The following is a 16,285-nucleotide window of genomic DNA, read 5'->3' on the forward strand; positions in this document are numbered from 1 at the left end:
TAGAGGTTATATGAAAACTTATGATCTTTATTTAAAGTGTACGTTAAATCTAAATAGACGTTACCATAATGAAAGTTATAAGAATATTCCATATAATGTATATTGAAATCCGATGAAACTTAACTCGTTACATAATTTATATTCATTGGATGTGTCTTATGAATCGTACGCAGATGGTATTTCACAAAAGACATATGACAACTTATGACCTTTAATGGAACTCTACATAAAATCTAAATGATGTTCAATAAATTTTATTTCTTCATAATATTTATGATATTGATAAACATATTATATACAAGTTATGCGAAAAGTCGATAAAACTTTAGCCAATATAATTTTAATATTCATTACATTTTTCTATTAATCGCATGCTGATTATGTTTGATAGAAATCATGTGGAAACATCAAATCTGCAACAGCGTGCATCAAATCTGCAACAAGAAAGAAAACGTGACAGCTGAAGAAAATAACAAAAAAATTATATTTTAACTTAGACATATAATGGAGTTTGTTTTTACAAAAGAATAGTTGTGAATCGTATGAATCGATATTCGACGATTGCTCCAGACAGTTTTTAGAAAGTTCTGTTATTTGAAATCGATGACAAGACAGCTCATTCAACTTCGGTACGTTTCATTACTCTGTCTGTCTAGTATGAGGATTTAAATTTTTCATTCATAGTTTCTGGATACCAAGTCTCCTCCGCAAATATCAGGAGGTGCTCCCTTACGGAACGGATGACTAGTTTAGCTTGAATCCTCAAAAAAAGGAGTAGTTTCCGATTATCAGCTTTTCGAAGTGCATCTGATTCGTCTGGTAACAGTAAATATCCGATGAAATCAGCCTGTCCTAAAGAAGTAAGTGTAGTTGAAATATTAAAATAATATTTTTCTATGAAGCTCTTCATATACGAAAAATATAACAATAAGTCTTTGATAAGACAATTATTTTTATTGTTGTTTTTGATTCCCTTAAGCACCATAATACCAGTATTTTTTTTTTATTTGAATCTTATATGTATCACTTATTCAATCAAATAGCAATCATTTGATCTATATATAACTGCTATATAGAACTGGGAGTACCTCCATCAAAAGTTATATATGAATTTTATAAAACTAGTCATATGGTATAGATAAACCTATCTATATTAATTCGAAATGAATATAATATGCGCTTCATAAATTGTTTCAATGTATGTTGTGTGGATATCTAGTGATGGCTATAGGGCGTGCCAATAAATTTGACTTAGACTGAAAATTTCATTCGTTATATGGCAATCTTGTAAAAATAACGTTACGAAGAGTTTTATGTTTCAAAAAATTATCTTATATTTTTGACATGATGCTACACTTTGTAGTTATCATTGGAAATGCTAATAGTGAAAAATCATTAGAATATCATATAATGTGAAAATGAAAATTTAGCTCAGTGTATTATAGATACATGAAATTATTTTTGGTCATCCATATAACGACTGATGAAAATTTATTATTCATATATGGCGAACTTCACATTTTACCCCAAACCTCTTGTCTGACCCTTTTCCCAGAAGAACCACTACAGTGGATAGTAGCCAAGCATAGTAGCAATGATTCTATCAGCATGCCCAAGATGTTATTTTTGATCATCCATATAACGACTGATGAAAAATTATTATTCATATATGGCGAACTTCACAATTCACCCCATATCTCTTGTCTGACCCTTTTCCCAGAAGAACCACTGCAGTGGGTAGTAGCCAAGCATAGTAGCAATGATTCTATCAGTATGCCCAAGGTGTTATTTTTGATCATCCATATAACGACCGTCGAAAATTTATTATTCATATATGGCGAACTTCACATTTTACCCCATATCTCTTGTCTGACCCTTTTTCCAGAAGAACCACTGCAGTAGCCAAGTATAGTTGCAATGATTCTATCACTATGCCCAAGGTGTTATTTTTGATCATCCATATAACGACCGACGAAAATTGACTATTCATATATGGCGAACTTCACATTTTACCCCATATCTCTTGTCTGACCCTTTTTCCAGAAGAACCACTGCAGTAGTCAAGCATAGTTGCAATGATTCTATCACTATGCCCAAGGTGTTATTTTTGATCGTTCATAAAACGACTGATGAAAATTTATTATTCATATATGGCGAACTTCACATTTTACCCCATATAGCTTGTCTGACCCTTTTCCCAGAAGAACCACTGCAGTGGCTAGTAGCCAAGCATAGTAGCTATGATTCTATCAGTATGCCCAAGGTGTTATTTTTGATCATCCATATAACGACCGACGAAAAATTATTATTCATATATGGATAACTTCACATTTTACCCCACATCTCTTGTCTGACCCTTTTTCCAGAAGAACCACTGCAGTAGCCAAGTATAGTTGCAATGATTCTATCACTATGCCCAAGGTGTTATTTTTGATCGTCCATATAACGACTGATGAAAACTTATTATTCATATATGGCGAACTTCACATTTTACCCCATATCTCTTGTCTGAACCTTTTTCCAGAAGAACCACTGCAGTAGCCAAGTATAGTTGCAATGATTCTATCACTATGCCCAAGGTGTTATTTTTGATCGTCCATATAACGACTGATGAAAGCTTATTATTCATATATGGCGAACTTCACATTTTACCCCATATCTCTTGTCTGACCCTTTTCCCAGAAAAACCACTACAGTGGGTAGTAGCCAAGCATAGTAGCAATGATTTTATCAGTATGCCCAAGGTGTTATTTTTGATCATCCATGTAAAGACCGACAAAAATTTATTATTCATATATGGCGAACTTCACATGTTACCCCATATCTTTTGTCTGACCCTTTTCCCAGAAGAACCACTGCAGTGGGTAGTAGCCAAGCATAGTAGCAATGATTCTATCACTATGCCCAATGTGTTATTTTTGATCATACATATAACGACAGATGGAAAATAATTATTCATATATGGCGAACTTCACATTTTACCCCATATCTCTTGTCTGACCCTTTTTCCAGAAGAACCACTGCAGTAGCCAAGCATAGTAGCAATGATTCTATCAGTATGCCCAAGGTGTTATTTTTGATCGTCCATATAACGACTGATGAAAATTTATTATTCATATATGGCGAACTTCACATTTTACCCCATATCTCTTGTCTGACCCTTTTTCCAGAAGAACCACTGCAGTAGCCAAGCATAGTTGCAATGATTCTATCACTATGCCCAAGGTGTTATTTTTGATCGTCCATATAACGACTGATGAAAATTTATTATTCATATATGGCAAACTTCACATTTTACCCCATATCTTTTGTCTGACCCTTTTCCCAGAAGAACCACTGCAGTGGCTAGTAGCCAAGTATAGTAGCTATGATTCTATCAGTATGCCCAAGGTGTTATTTTTGATCATCCATATAACGACCGACGAAAATTTATTATTCATATATGGCGAACTTTGTTAATATTAGCAATTTTCCCGTCTAACTGGGCGCACTGCCACACGCCTCTCTCACGCAGAGATATTTCTAGAAGGCGGGAGAGAACAGAAATAGTAGGTAGTCAGTCACCGTCGCAGCGTGTTACTTCATAACAGATATGATACTTAGGTACACCGCACAGCTTAGAAGTGACAACGAAACACACATAGAATATCAATCGCTAGAGCAGTATGTACGCGATAGGTAGTAGGGTAGTAGTTAAGCCTACAATGTTATCATTCTTTCCTTTATGAATTCAATATATGAATACACCATATGATATCGGGTGTCAGTAGTAATCTTACTTTGACTCCGAACTAGCCCATTTTTGGTCTGCTGTGGAGGTTTTCTCCAGCAGGTTATCCGAAAGAGGTAATAGTCTTCCAGGAGAAGTATTTCACGGGAAGACTGTCCGCTTCGAGAAGAATTGCTTGAAGGAGATTTTCCTTAAGCAATTCTGTCTCTCCGCTCGGTCTACGTCCCCTAACAATAATCTCTTTGAAATGCCATCCACATAACCCCCCTTTCAACAGGTTATGGGCCCAGTAACTACGGTATTTTAAAAGAAATTATTTTAATGTTTATTTTTTTTTCTCTACAGTTTCGAATATGGAAAATCGAATTAAAAGAGTAACAGTTCCGCTTTTTAAAGGCGATGAAAAATCCTTCCCGTTCTGGAAGAAAAGGATGGAACAGCACCTCAAACAAGAGGGTCTGTTACATACTTTGCAAAAGATCCCCCCAGAGGAAGATTTTTTTCTGCCACCTGAGAACGAGACTCCGGAACAGGAAGTCGTTCGAAAGGGCAAAATTGAGAGGCGTTTGAAAGAAGACGATGCTGCAGTAAATGAATTTTGGATGGAATTAGATGACGATTCTATGGGGCATGTCCTTCAATGCACTTATGCGAAAGAAATTATGAATCGACTGGTCGAGTTGTATCAAAGTCAAGGTTGCACAGCCATGCTAGGGCTGCGTGCACGGCTATATACTCTTCGCACGGAAAGATTTGCGTCGCTGAAAGAACTTTTCACGGTTCACCAAGAGATTATTAGACAATTGGACAGCATGGAAGAGGCTATACCGCACACAGAAATTATAAATTCTTTGCTCGTTGCCATTCCAGACTCCTATAAGCACGTTTTAGGCGCACTGTCTGTGATCCGTAAGGACGACCTATATAAAATGTCCAAGGAGCAGATACAACCGATATTTTTGGACGCAGAAGAGTCATCCGTCCAGTCAACCAATCGAGCTGGGAACCAACCAGTAGCCATGTTGGGTACCCATTCGAGCAACATCAAGAAGAAGAAGCAAAAGACGACAGTATGCTTCGAATGCGGTAAAACGGGCCATAAACGAAGGAACTGTTTCCTGCTGAGGAGAAAACAGAACCTAGAGCGACAGATGGCGATTTCAACAGCAATTCACAACGTACTGGCTTCGATGGACAAGCTAGGGGGAGAGCCAATAACGCCGTTGCGCTGGTTTCAAGGCAAGAAGGTGCATTCATGGTGAAGGTACCATTACTGTCGGCAAGCATGAAGGACGATTCTACCCGGGATGAACGCGTTCGCAACATGGATCTTGGCTGTATGCCAGTACCATTTCCGATCATCTTGGACTCCGGTGCTACTAGACACATGGCACACGACATCGAACTATTCAACCGTCTCTGGAACGCTCCGGAACTCCAAATTGGTACAGCCAAAGAAGGTTCTACACTTGCATGTAAGCGTGTAGGAAACATCAGCTTAATTAATAATAAACGCCGTCGTTTCGAAATCTACAACGTACTTTTCATACCTGAATTAGATATAAATATCCTTTCCGTTTCTCAAATCGAAGAATCAGGCAAGTATGTCGTTTTCGCCAATGGTCTTGTGAAAATAGTAACCCCTGAAGGTAATGTATTGGTAACAGGGAGGAGAGTCAATGGACTCTATCACCTGAACCTTTTCCCAATAAAAGAAAATGTATATGCTGGTAAGGTAGTTCAGATGGAACACTTATGGCATCGTAGATTGGGACATTTAAATAGGCTAAGTATACAGAAGATGGTAAAGGAAAACATGGTGGAGAGGCTAAACATTGAGCTATGACCAGTTAACAGAGAACCGATTGTTTGCGAACCATGCATAATTGGAAAGCAGTCTAGACGACCGTTTGATAAATCGTTCAAGGTCAAATCTAGCAGGCCACTCGAACTAGTTCATTCGGATGTTTGTGGTCGGATTGGAGAAATTACTTATGATGGGTACGAGTATTTCGTAACATTCATTGATGATTATACACATTTTACCCTGGTGTATTTAATAAGACGCAAAACCGATGTCCTTCAAAAATTCCGAGAGTATGAGGCAATGGCAACTTCTCATTTCTCAGTAAAAATTTCTAGTTACACACCGACAATGGTGGGGAATATTTTGGAAGGGAATTTATACAATTTTGCGAAGGTAATGGTATCCAAATGTTACCTACTGTTCCATACACGCCACAACAGAACGGGGTGAGTGAAAGAATGAACAGAACATTGATGGATAAGATGAGAACTATGATGCATGAAGGAAAAGTTCCTATGTATCTATGGGGTGAAGCGTTATATACAGCCGCATATTTAACTAATCGAAGCCCAACAAATACTTTAACCACCACAAAGACGCCGTTTGAGATGTGGTTCGGTGCAAAGCCTAATCTGTCATCACTTAGAGTGTTTGGATGTGTTGCATACACACATATCAATAAACATGATCGATCAAAATTGGATGCAAAAAGTAAACCATTAACGATGGTTGGATATGCACCAATGGGTTATCGACTGTGGGATATTGAAAAGAAAAAGATTGTTGTGTCTAGAGATGTAGTTTTTGATGAATATAGCTTCCCATTCCGTTTGTCTCACATTGAAGTGAAACAAGACGAAGCCCACGACAGATGTATTGCAGACGTTCCTATACTAGATGCTCATGATCCAATCAATCTTACAGAAGTCCCAGAGAATGATGAAAATAGTGACGAAGATGAGTTTGTAGAAGCGGATGATATTGAGGACAAAAATCTTCTTGACAATGGTGATGTTGAACAAGAAATTCAACGCCGTAGTCAGAGAATAACTCAACGTCCAAATTTGTTCCGTGATTATGAAACAAGTTTCGTACTATCATACTATTCAGAGGAAGTTCCGCAACAAATCGACGATTTAAAGAAACGTCATGATTGGGATCAGTGGAAGCATGCTATAGAAGAGGAAATGAAAGCATTACACGAAAACAAGACATGGACTTTAGTTAGCAATCCACCTAGAGGCAGAAAACCTATAAATTCGATGTGGACTTTCGCCATCAAAATGGAAGATGACGAACCGCGCTATAAAGCTCGTCTTGTTGCAAAAGGTTGTTCGCAACGTCCAGGACTGGACTATGGTGAAACCTTTGCACCAGTAGCAAAAACGACAACTATAAGGTCATTACTGTCCATTGGCCTTCAAGAAAACTTCTATATACACCAAATGGACGTTAAAACAGCTTTTCTCAATGGAACCCTTCAAGAAGAAATTTATATGAAACTACCTTCCGACTATGATGGAATTTCGAAAGTTTGTAAACTGAATAAAAGTCTTTACGGTCTTAAACAGGCAGGCCGTAGTTGGAATTTAAGGTTCAACGACATTATGAACGATCTTGGTGTCAAGAATACGGAATCAGATACGTGCCTATACATCTGCAAAAATAGTCTATACATTATTTTGTACGTAGACTATATTTTGATTTTAGGAAGTGACATGGGAGATATAAATTGGATTAAAAATAAATTTTTCAACAATTTCAAAATGAAAGATTTAGGCGAAGTGAGAAATTTCGTAGGCCTAGATATCAAATTTCATGAACATAGCTTGAAAATATCTCAAGAATCATACGTTGAGAAAATCCTAAATAAGTATGGTATGCAAGATTGCAAACCTATCAGCACACCAATTGACCCACATGTTAAATGGTTAAAAACCGACGGACAATCGACCAACGAGCCATACAAAGCTCTATTGGGTTGTCTTCAATATCTGGCATTGATGTCAAGACCAGACATTTGTTATGCAGTTAATGGTTTTGCTAAATTTCAGAGTTCAGCTCAGGACATTCATTGGGTTGGTCTCAAGCGCATTCTAAGGTATCTACAAGGCACCAAGGGCCTCCAGCTAATATATACCAAGCAGATAAATGCCATTCCACTCGAAGGATACGCGGATGCAGACTTCGCAAACGACGATGATGAACGACGATCAATATCTGGATCTATGTTCACCGTATATGGAAATACAGTATCTTGGTCAACAAAGAAGCAGACAATGGTATCACTATCCTCGACAGAAGCTGAACTGATCTCGCTTTGTGGAGCAGCAAAGGAAGGTATATGGTTATCTAATTTATTGCTTAAGGTTGGAATTGAATCAGCTCCATTCACCATAAATGAAGATAATATACCTTGTATCCGAATCGCCGAAGAACCCAGAAGTCATCAACGTACAAAACACATTGATATAAAATATATGTTCATTAGAGAATTAATAAGAGAGAAGAAAGTAGCTTTGAGATATATAGTTAGCGAAATGCAAAGAGCAGACATTTTTACAAAACCACTAGGACGTTATAAATTCGAAGAATTTTTGAGACTGTTGAACTTGAAAATTGAGGGGAAGTGTTAATATTAGCAATTTTCCCGTCTAACTGGGCGCACTGCCACACGCCTCTCTCACGCAGAGATATTTCTAGAAGGCGGGAGAGAACAGAAATAGTAGGTAGTCAGTCACCGTCGCAGCGTGTTACTTCATAACAGATATGATACTTAGGTACACCGCGCAGCTTAGAAGTGACAACGAAACACACATAGAATATCAATCGCTAGAGCAGTATGTACGCGATAGGTAGTAGGGTAGTAGTTAAGCCTACAATGTTATCATTCTTTCCTTTATGAATTCAATATATGAATACACCATATGATATCGGGTGTCAGTAGTAATCTTACTTTGACTCCGAACTAGCCCATTTTTGGTCTGCTGTGGAGGTTTTCTCCAGCAGGTTATCCGAAAGAGGTAATAGTCTTCCAGGTGAAGTATTTCACGGGAAGACTGTCCGCTTCGAGAAGAATTGCTTGAAGGAGATTTTCCTTAAGCAATTCGGTCTCTCCGCTCGGTCTACGTCCCCTAACAATAATCTCTTTGAAATGCCATTAACATAACCCCCCTTTCAACAAACTTCACATTTTACCCCATAACTCTTGTCTGACCCTTTTTACAGAAGAACCACTGCAGTAGCCAAGCATAGTTGCAATGATTCTATCACAGACTAACAGACATGACAGTATGAGTAAATTCTTATAAAAATAATTTTTCGTGATGCACTAGCTCCACCTATATTGTACTGCGCGAACTATTTACTATCTGTACACCCCTTGTGTTATGTAAAAGTTTTTTTACTATTGGTTTCCCCTCGTTTGTCAACACCGATCAGCTGCTTGCAGGGATACCTGATTTCATCAAAATATTTGAAAATGAATCGTCACAATAAATTATTGGATTACGTTGATAAAATATTTAACTTTTCCGCGATGTTGGAAGGTAACCATTTATTTGACTCAACGTTGTTCATCTAGACTATTTTTTATTGTGTTGGTAGTTTTCACCAGAAATTAAGTGGCGGCAGACCAGAAGCAAGTAAATATTGTAACAAAACGGGTTCGATTTTGTCTTGCGTTGGAGGATGAGAAATAGGCACAATTATGTATATAGTTTTGGCAATATGTATTAAAGGACTATTCACACATTTCAGTTCCGTGACGGTTCAGTGAAAGTACCTTCAGTGAGCCGTCAGTGTTCTTTTTTTGTCGGAACCCTTCCGTTCTGTTTCCGTTCCGGCACAGCAAATGCAGTGACATACCGACTTCAGTGAAAATAAAAAAATTATCGGTGACGACGAATTTGAGTTTGCCGGACGGACGCTACACTGACGGCGAGCTGCACTGAAACGGCACGGTGCCGCATAGGTGTGAATGCGCGCATAGAAAACGAATGTAATAATATCAGTATCCGTGCACGGTGTCGTGCCGGCACTGAACCGGACCGGATATGTGTGAGTAGTCCTTAAATCTGTATCCTGCATGAAATTCGCATGGACGTATACAAATCAATACATTACAGGTAATTCTGTATGAATGGCAACTCGGTTGGTAAATGAAAAAAATAAACACAGTCTAGATGACAGACAGGATGTTTTGATAGGGTAACGTGGCGCCATCATGACACATGTGAGTACTGTCCCAAATAAAGGAATATTCGAAATGACCGTTAAAATGATTGAAGAATCTAATTTGAGTGTCCTGTCTGTTAGTCTGTGATTCTATCACTATGCCCAAGGTGTTATTTTTGATCGTCCATATAACGACTGATGAAAATTTATTATTCATATATAGCGAACTTTACATTTTACCCCATATCTCTTGTGTGACCATTTTCCCAGAAGAACTACTGCAGTGGGTAGTAGCCAAGCATAGTAGCAATGATTCTATCAGTATGCTCAAGGTGTTATTTTTGATCATCCATATAACAACCGACGAAAATTTATTATTCATATATGGCGAACTTCACATTTTACCCCATATCTCTTGTCTGACCCTTTTTCCAGAAGAACCACTGCAGTAGCCAAGCATAGTTGCAATGATTCTATCACTATGCCCAAGATGTTATTTTTGATCGTCCATATAACGACTGATAAAAATTTATTATTCATATATGGCGAACTTCACATTTTACCCCATATCTCTTGTCTGAACCTTTTTCCAGAAGAACCACTACAGTAGGTAGTAGCCAAGCATAGTAGCAATGATTTTATTATTCATATATGGCGAACTTCACATTTTACCCCATAACTCTTGTCTGACCCTTTTTCCAGAAGAACCATTGCAGTAGCCAAGCATAGTAGCAATGATTCTATCACTATGCCCAATGTGTTATTTTTGATCGTCCATATAACGACTGATGAAAATTTATTATTCATATATGGCGAACTTCACATTTTACCCCATATCTCTTGTCTGACCCTTTTCCCAGAAGAACCACTGCAGTGGCTAGTAGCCAAGCATAGTTGCTATGATTCTATCAGTATGCCCAAGGTGTTATTTTTGACCATCCATATAACGACCGACGAAAAATTATTATTCATATATGGCGAACTTCACATTTTACCCCATATCTCTTGTCTGACCCTTTTTCCAGAAGAACCACTGCAGTGGGTAGTAGCCAAGCATAGTAGCAATGATTCTATCAGTATGCTCAAGGTGTTATTTTTGATCATCCATATAACAACCGACGAAAATTTATTATTCATATATGGCGAACTTCACATTTTACCCCATATCTCTTGTCTGACCCTTTTTCCAGAAGAACCACTGCAGTAGCCAAGCATAGTTGCAATGATTCTATCACTATGCCCAAGATGTTATTTTTGATCGTCCATATAACGACTGATAAAAATTTATTATTCATATATGGCGAACTTCACATTTTACCCCATATCTCTTGTCTGAACCTTTTTCCAGAAGAACCACTACAGTAGGTAGTAGCCAAGCATAGTAGCAATGATTTTATTATTCATATATGGCGAACTTCACATTTTACCCCATAACTCTTGTCTGACCCTTTTTCCAGAAGAACCATTGCAGTAGCCAAGCATAGTAGCAATGATTCTATCACTATGCCCAATGTGTTATTTTTGATCGTCCATATAACGACTGATGAAAATTTATTATTCATATATGGCGAACTTCACATTTTACCCCATATCTCTTGTCTGACCCTTTTCCCAGAAGAACCACTGCAGTGGCTAGTAGCCAAGCATAGTTGCTATGATTCTATCAGTATGCCCAAGGTGTTATTTTTGACCATCCATATAACGACCGACGAAAAATTATTATTCATATATGGCGAACTTCACATTTTACCCCATATCTCTTGTCTGACCCTTTTTCCAGAAGAACCACTGCAGTAGCCAAGTATAGTTGCAATGATTCTATCACTATGCCCAAGGTGTTATTTTTGATCGTCCATATAACGACAGATGAAAATTTATTATTCATATATGGCGAACTTCACATTTCACCCCATATCTCTTGTCTGACCCTTTTCCCAGAAGAACCACTACAGTGGGTAGTAGCCAAGCATAGTAGCAATGATTTTATCAGTATGCCCAAGGTGTTATTTTTGATCATCCATGTAACGACCGACAAAAATTTATTATTCATATATGGCGAACTTCACATGTTACCCCATATCTTTTGTCTGACTCTTTTCCCAGAAGAACGACTGCAGTGGGTAGTAGCCAAGCAGATAGTAGCAATGATTCTATCACTATTCCCAATGTGTTATTTTTGATCATACATATAACGACAGATGGAAATTAATTATTACAAGGATAAATTTTTAATTATTACCATTTAATTCTGTTATAAGTATATCACGTCACTATACAAATTCACTATGTATCTCACGACACTATAAATCTTGTATAATAAACGTCACATCACATATGCACATTTCGAATACAATTTATATTCATCTTCAGTGTGATAGTTTTGTTGAATATGAATATAAATTGTATTCGAAATGTGCATGTATGTTGTACACACAAAAACACATACATACACACAGGCACACACGCATACACACATGCATACATACCTACATGTATTCCACAAGCAAGCATCACAACATTGAGTTACTATTTCTATTCTAATAGATTCTAACTAAAATTTGTGTGCCAATAGTCATCTCATTAGTAGAGTCACCATGTTATTTTACCGATTACTCGACTTTCAATAAATTTATTGAGATAAAATCCAATACAAAATCTTTGCCTCGTCTGTAATAAGCAATGGTACATAAAAGTAGTTCGGAAATGATTCAATACTGCTGTTTTAACGTACAAAAAAAATGCTCCGAATTTCATGTTATTCTTGAAATTAATCTATCAAACAGAGATAACAGATTTCACTCTAACTGATGGTTTTCGTACATGAAATGACTAATGGATTTGAGATGAATGGGGGTACCGTTACCCAATTTCTATCTCTTCTATTGGTCGATCGTTAGTCCTGAGCTGAAACGGTGGCCTTTATTACCGTTCTTGCATGCACTCACTCTTACGTTTCATTCACACATCATCTCACCCATCAGGTCCCAAACGATACATCCTCACAATACAAACTGGATGAACACCGTTTGACAGCTATCAGTGGTTTGCTCATTGGTTGGGTCATTATTATTTTTTTATATTCTTCAATATTGTTTTTTATTCCACAGTATTCCATGGTACACAAACCACCAATAAACGTCAAAGATGGATTCGATTTACCGTTTATTTATTGTCATCGTGTGAAACCCAATTGGGATACGTTTACTCTACTTAATTTTCACTTCACACTGGTAATAAGGGCCGGTAGTATGAAAATAAAACATAAAAAAGAGCTCAGTTAAGCCCTACCGGCCTCTCCAACCCCGGATGTTGGAGCGTAATGCAATCAACATCTTATTCAAGTCGTTCCATATATTATTCATTCAATTCAATTATGAAACTAAAAACTGTAACGCATATCTTTATCAAATTGTAACGCTAATTGATTGTATGTGATGATGTTTGCAATACCGTCAAGCCCACCAACCAATGGGAGGGTATAGTGACGTGATATACTTATAACAGAATTAAATGGTAATAATCAAAAATTTATCCTTGTAAAATCATTCTGTTCAAACACTCAAACGAAAAGTTAATAAATTAATTATTCATATATGGCGAACTTCACATTTTACCCCATATCTCTTGTCTGACCCTTTTCCCAGATGAACCACTACAGCGGATAGTAGCCAAGCATAGTAGTAAAGATTCTATCAGTATGCCCAAGGTTATTTATTATTCATATATGGCGAACTTCACATTTTACCCCATATCTCTTGTCTGACCCTTTTCCCAGAAGAGCCACTGCAGTGGGTAGTGAGTAGCCAAGCATAGTAGTAATGATTCTATCAGTATGTCAAAGTGTTATTTTTGATCATCCATATAACGACCGAAGAAAATTTATTATTCATATATGGCGAACTTCACATTTTACCCCATATCTCTTGTCTGACCCTTTTTCCAGAAGAACCACTGCAGTAGCCAAGCATAGTTGCAGTGATTCTATCACTATGCCCAAGGTGTTATTTTTGATCTTCCATACAACGACTGATGAAAATTTATTATTCATATATGGCGAACTTCACATTTTACCCCATTGCTCTTGTCTGACCCTTTTTCCAGAAGAACCACTGCAGTGGCTAGTAGCCAAGCATAGTAGCTATGATTCTATCAGTATGCTCAAGGTGTTATTTTTGATCATCCATATAACGACCGACGAAAAATTATTATTCATAAATGGCGAACTTCACAATTTACCCCATATCTCTTGTCTGACCTTTTTTCCAGAAGAACCACTGCAGAAGCCAAGCATAGTTGCAATGATTCTATCACTATGCCCAAGGTGTTATTTTTGATCGTCCATAGAACGACCGACAAAAATTAATTATTCATATATGGCGAACTTCACATTTTACCCCATGTTTTTGTCTAACCCTTTTCCCAGAAAAACCACTGTAGTGGGTCGTAGTCAAGCATAGTAGCAATGATTCTATCACTATGTCCAAGGTGTTATTTTTGATCTTCCATATAATGACTGATGAAAATTTATTATTTACATATGGCGAACTACATTCTTTACCTTTTAAAGACACAATACGTGCCGTGACATGCACAAATTTATTCAGATTAAAAAATACTACTAGTTATATTACTAAAAAGTTGAATTCGAACTCGATATTTTTCTCTTAAATATTTTAGTCCCTGGATTTTTTTTCCTGAATTGACGCTGTTGGTTGATTTTTTGAGTCATAAGTGGCGCTTTAGGCACTAAAATTCAGGAACAAAAATTAATTTTTGGTTCCTTGATTTAGGTTCCTGGCTTGACGCCGATGCCACCAGTGTATTTTACATCGTGCACTCAGAAAAATCTTCACGTTAATGCTACGTGAAAACGTATGTGATTTTTATCCATAGAACTTTTCTTGTAATAATTATGTGATGTATAGATAGCACAGAATGAACTCATGAACTCTTAGTTCACCTTTGTATCACGTAATATCTATGTGACTATTTTCGTTGATTCTATATAATGGTTTTGTGAAATTTATACGAAGCTCATTTAAGTTGTACTGTAAAATTAATTTCATCTGAACTTACTTTTTACCAGAATTTTACTTAAAAGTCTATATTAAATCCTAATTGTGTATGTTGGTACTAGAAACTAATAAATTACATAGTCTATTGGACAAAACATTGCGATAAATTTTGTTTGCACGCAGACATTCTGAAAATTTTACTTTTAAATGACATAAAATTTTGTTTCTGTTGAATCACTGGTGAAAATCCCTTCTAAGCAGCTAAACTGAAGCAAACGTTGTTTCCTTTAAGGAATGCATTCAGCTGGAACTAATAGTTCAGGATGTGATTTTGTTGATCCACTTTCAGAAGATTGATGTGCTGGAAACAATGGTACATTTGCTTATAAATTATTCTTCTGCTCGGTACTAATATTAGATCTGAAAGTATAATAAAAATTAGCTGTCGATAAAATCAATGAGCAATTGTTTACCCTAAAATCATTGTGATAAATACCGTAGAAGGGCCAAAAAGGATTTGGCCTATGTTGATCGAAGTTTTTCAATAGTCGCCATATTGCGAGCACCAAATGAACATGACAAAATGAATTCAAGTATGTACGTGACACATAAAATATATGTGACAACAGCAATATTGCTGACATATGATTCATTTCATATTCAATCATGATCCGATGGTTGTTAAGAAGATCACGTAAACTCCGATGACAAAGCAATTTTGGGAATCTACGTGTTTTTTCACATAAGCTTAACGTGTGGATTTTTTTGAGTGTGATGCAAGTGTGTGTGCAGGGATGCCAGGTTCACAGATTAATCTGTGTTGCAGAGATTTTCAATTTTCTGCACAGATTTCAAAAATTCAGATTTTCATAGATTCTGGAATAAATTACAGATTTGTTGAATCGAGCACAGTTTAGTACCAAAAAGTACAGAGCGGTTGAGGAAAAAGGTACAGAGCGTGTTGGTTGTGAGACCTTTTTTTTGCTCACCAAATTGATTTCAATCTGCTATAATGGTACGGGCACAGATTTTCACAGACAGGTTTTTGGCTTGATCATAAATTTTTGAAAAAATGACCTGACATCCCTGGTGGAACAGAGACGTCAATAGTGATGTCTGATTTTTCGTATTAATCGATTATTAAGTATTCGATTAATAAACAGAGATGCCAGATATTTTCATAGAAAATCTGTATTCTTTGTATAAAAAATCTGTATTTATCTGTATTCACTAATAAAATGAAATTCTTACAACAAAATGATGCTAAGATATGTTATTCCAATAGATTGTGGTTGTGGGCGCTCACAAGAATATTCAACGACGAAGTTTCATTTTTTCATCCACAAAAATTGAATTGTAATCCCATATATTTATCTAGTTAGAAATCGGTGACATTATATTTTGACATGGAATTTCAACGCCCAATATGCAACTTCAAGTCGGTTCATACCACTCTCAGTTTGACAGTAAATTTTCATGATGCCATTACTACCTTGAATAAAGTATTGTCTCTGAGCGTATCTTTCTCCAATAAATCATCTTTTCTGTTAGTTTTTC

General features: G+C 36.8%; 1 long non-coding RNA gene across 1 annotated transcript; it reads right to left on the reverse strand.

The window, feature by feature from the left end:
- Positions 1-294: 294 nt before the first annotated feature.
- LOC131427397 (uncharacterized) lies at positions 295-15,495 on the reverse strand. Its single transcript, XR_009229265.1, has 4 exons — positions 15,202-15,495; positions 14,272-15,148; positions 494-852; positions 295-434 (listed from the first exon to the last, which is right to left on the reverse strand). It is a non-coding gene; the product is annotated as an uncharacterized LOC131427397 (long non-coding RNA).
- Positions 15,496-16,285: the final 790 nt, after the last annotated feature.

The sequence above is a fragment of the Malaya genurostris genome, chromosome 2, assembly GCF_030247185.1.
Source record: "Malaya genurostris strain Urasoe2022 chromosome 2, Malgen_1.1, whole genome shotgun sequence".
Taxonomy (NCBI): Eukaryota; Metazoa; Arthropoda; class Insecta; order Diptera; family Culicidae; genus Malaya; species Malaya genurostris.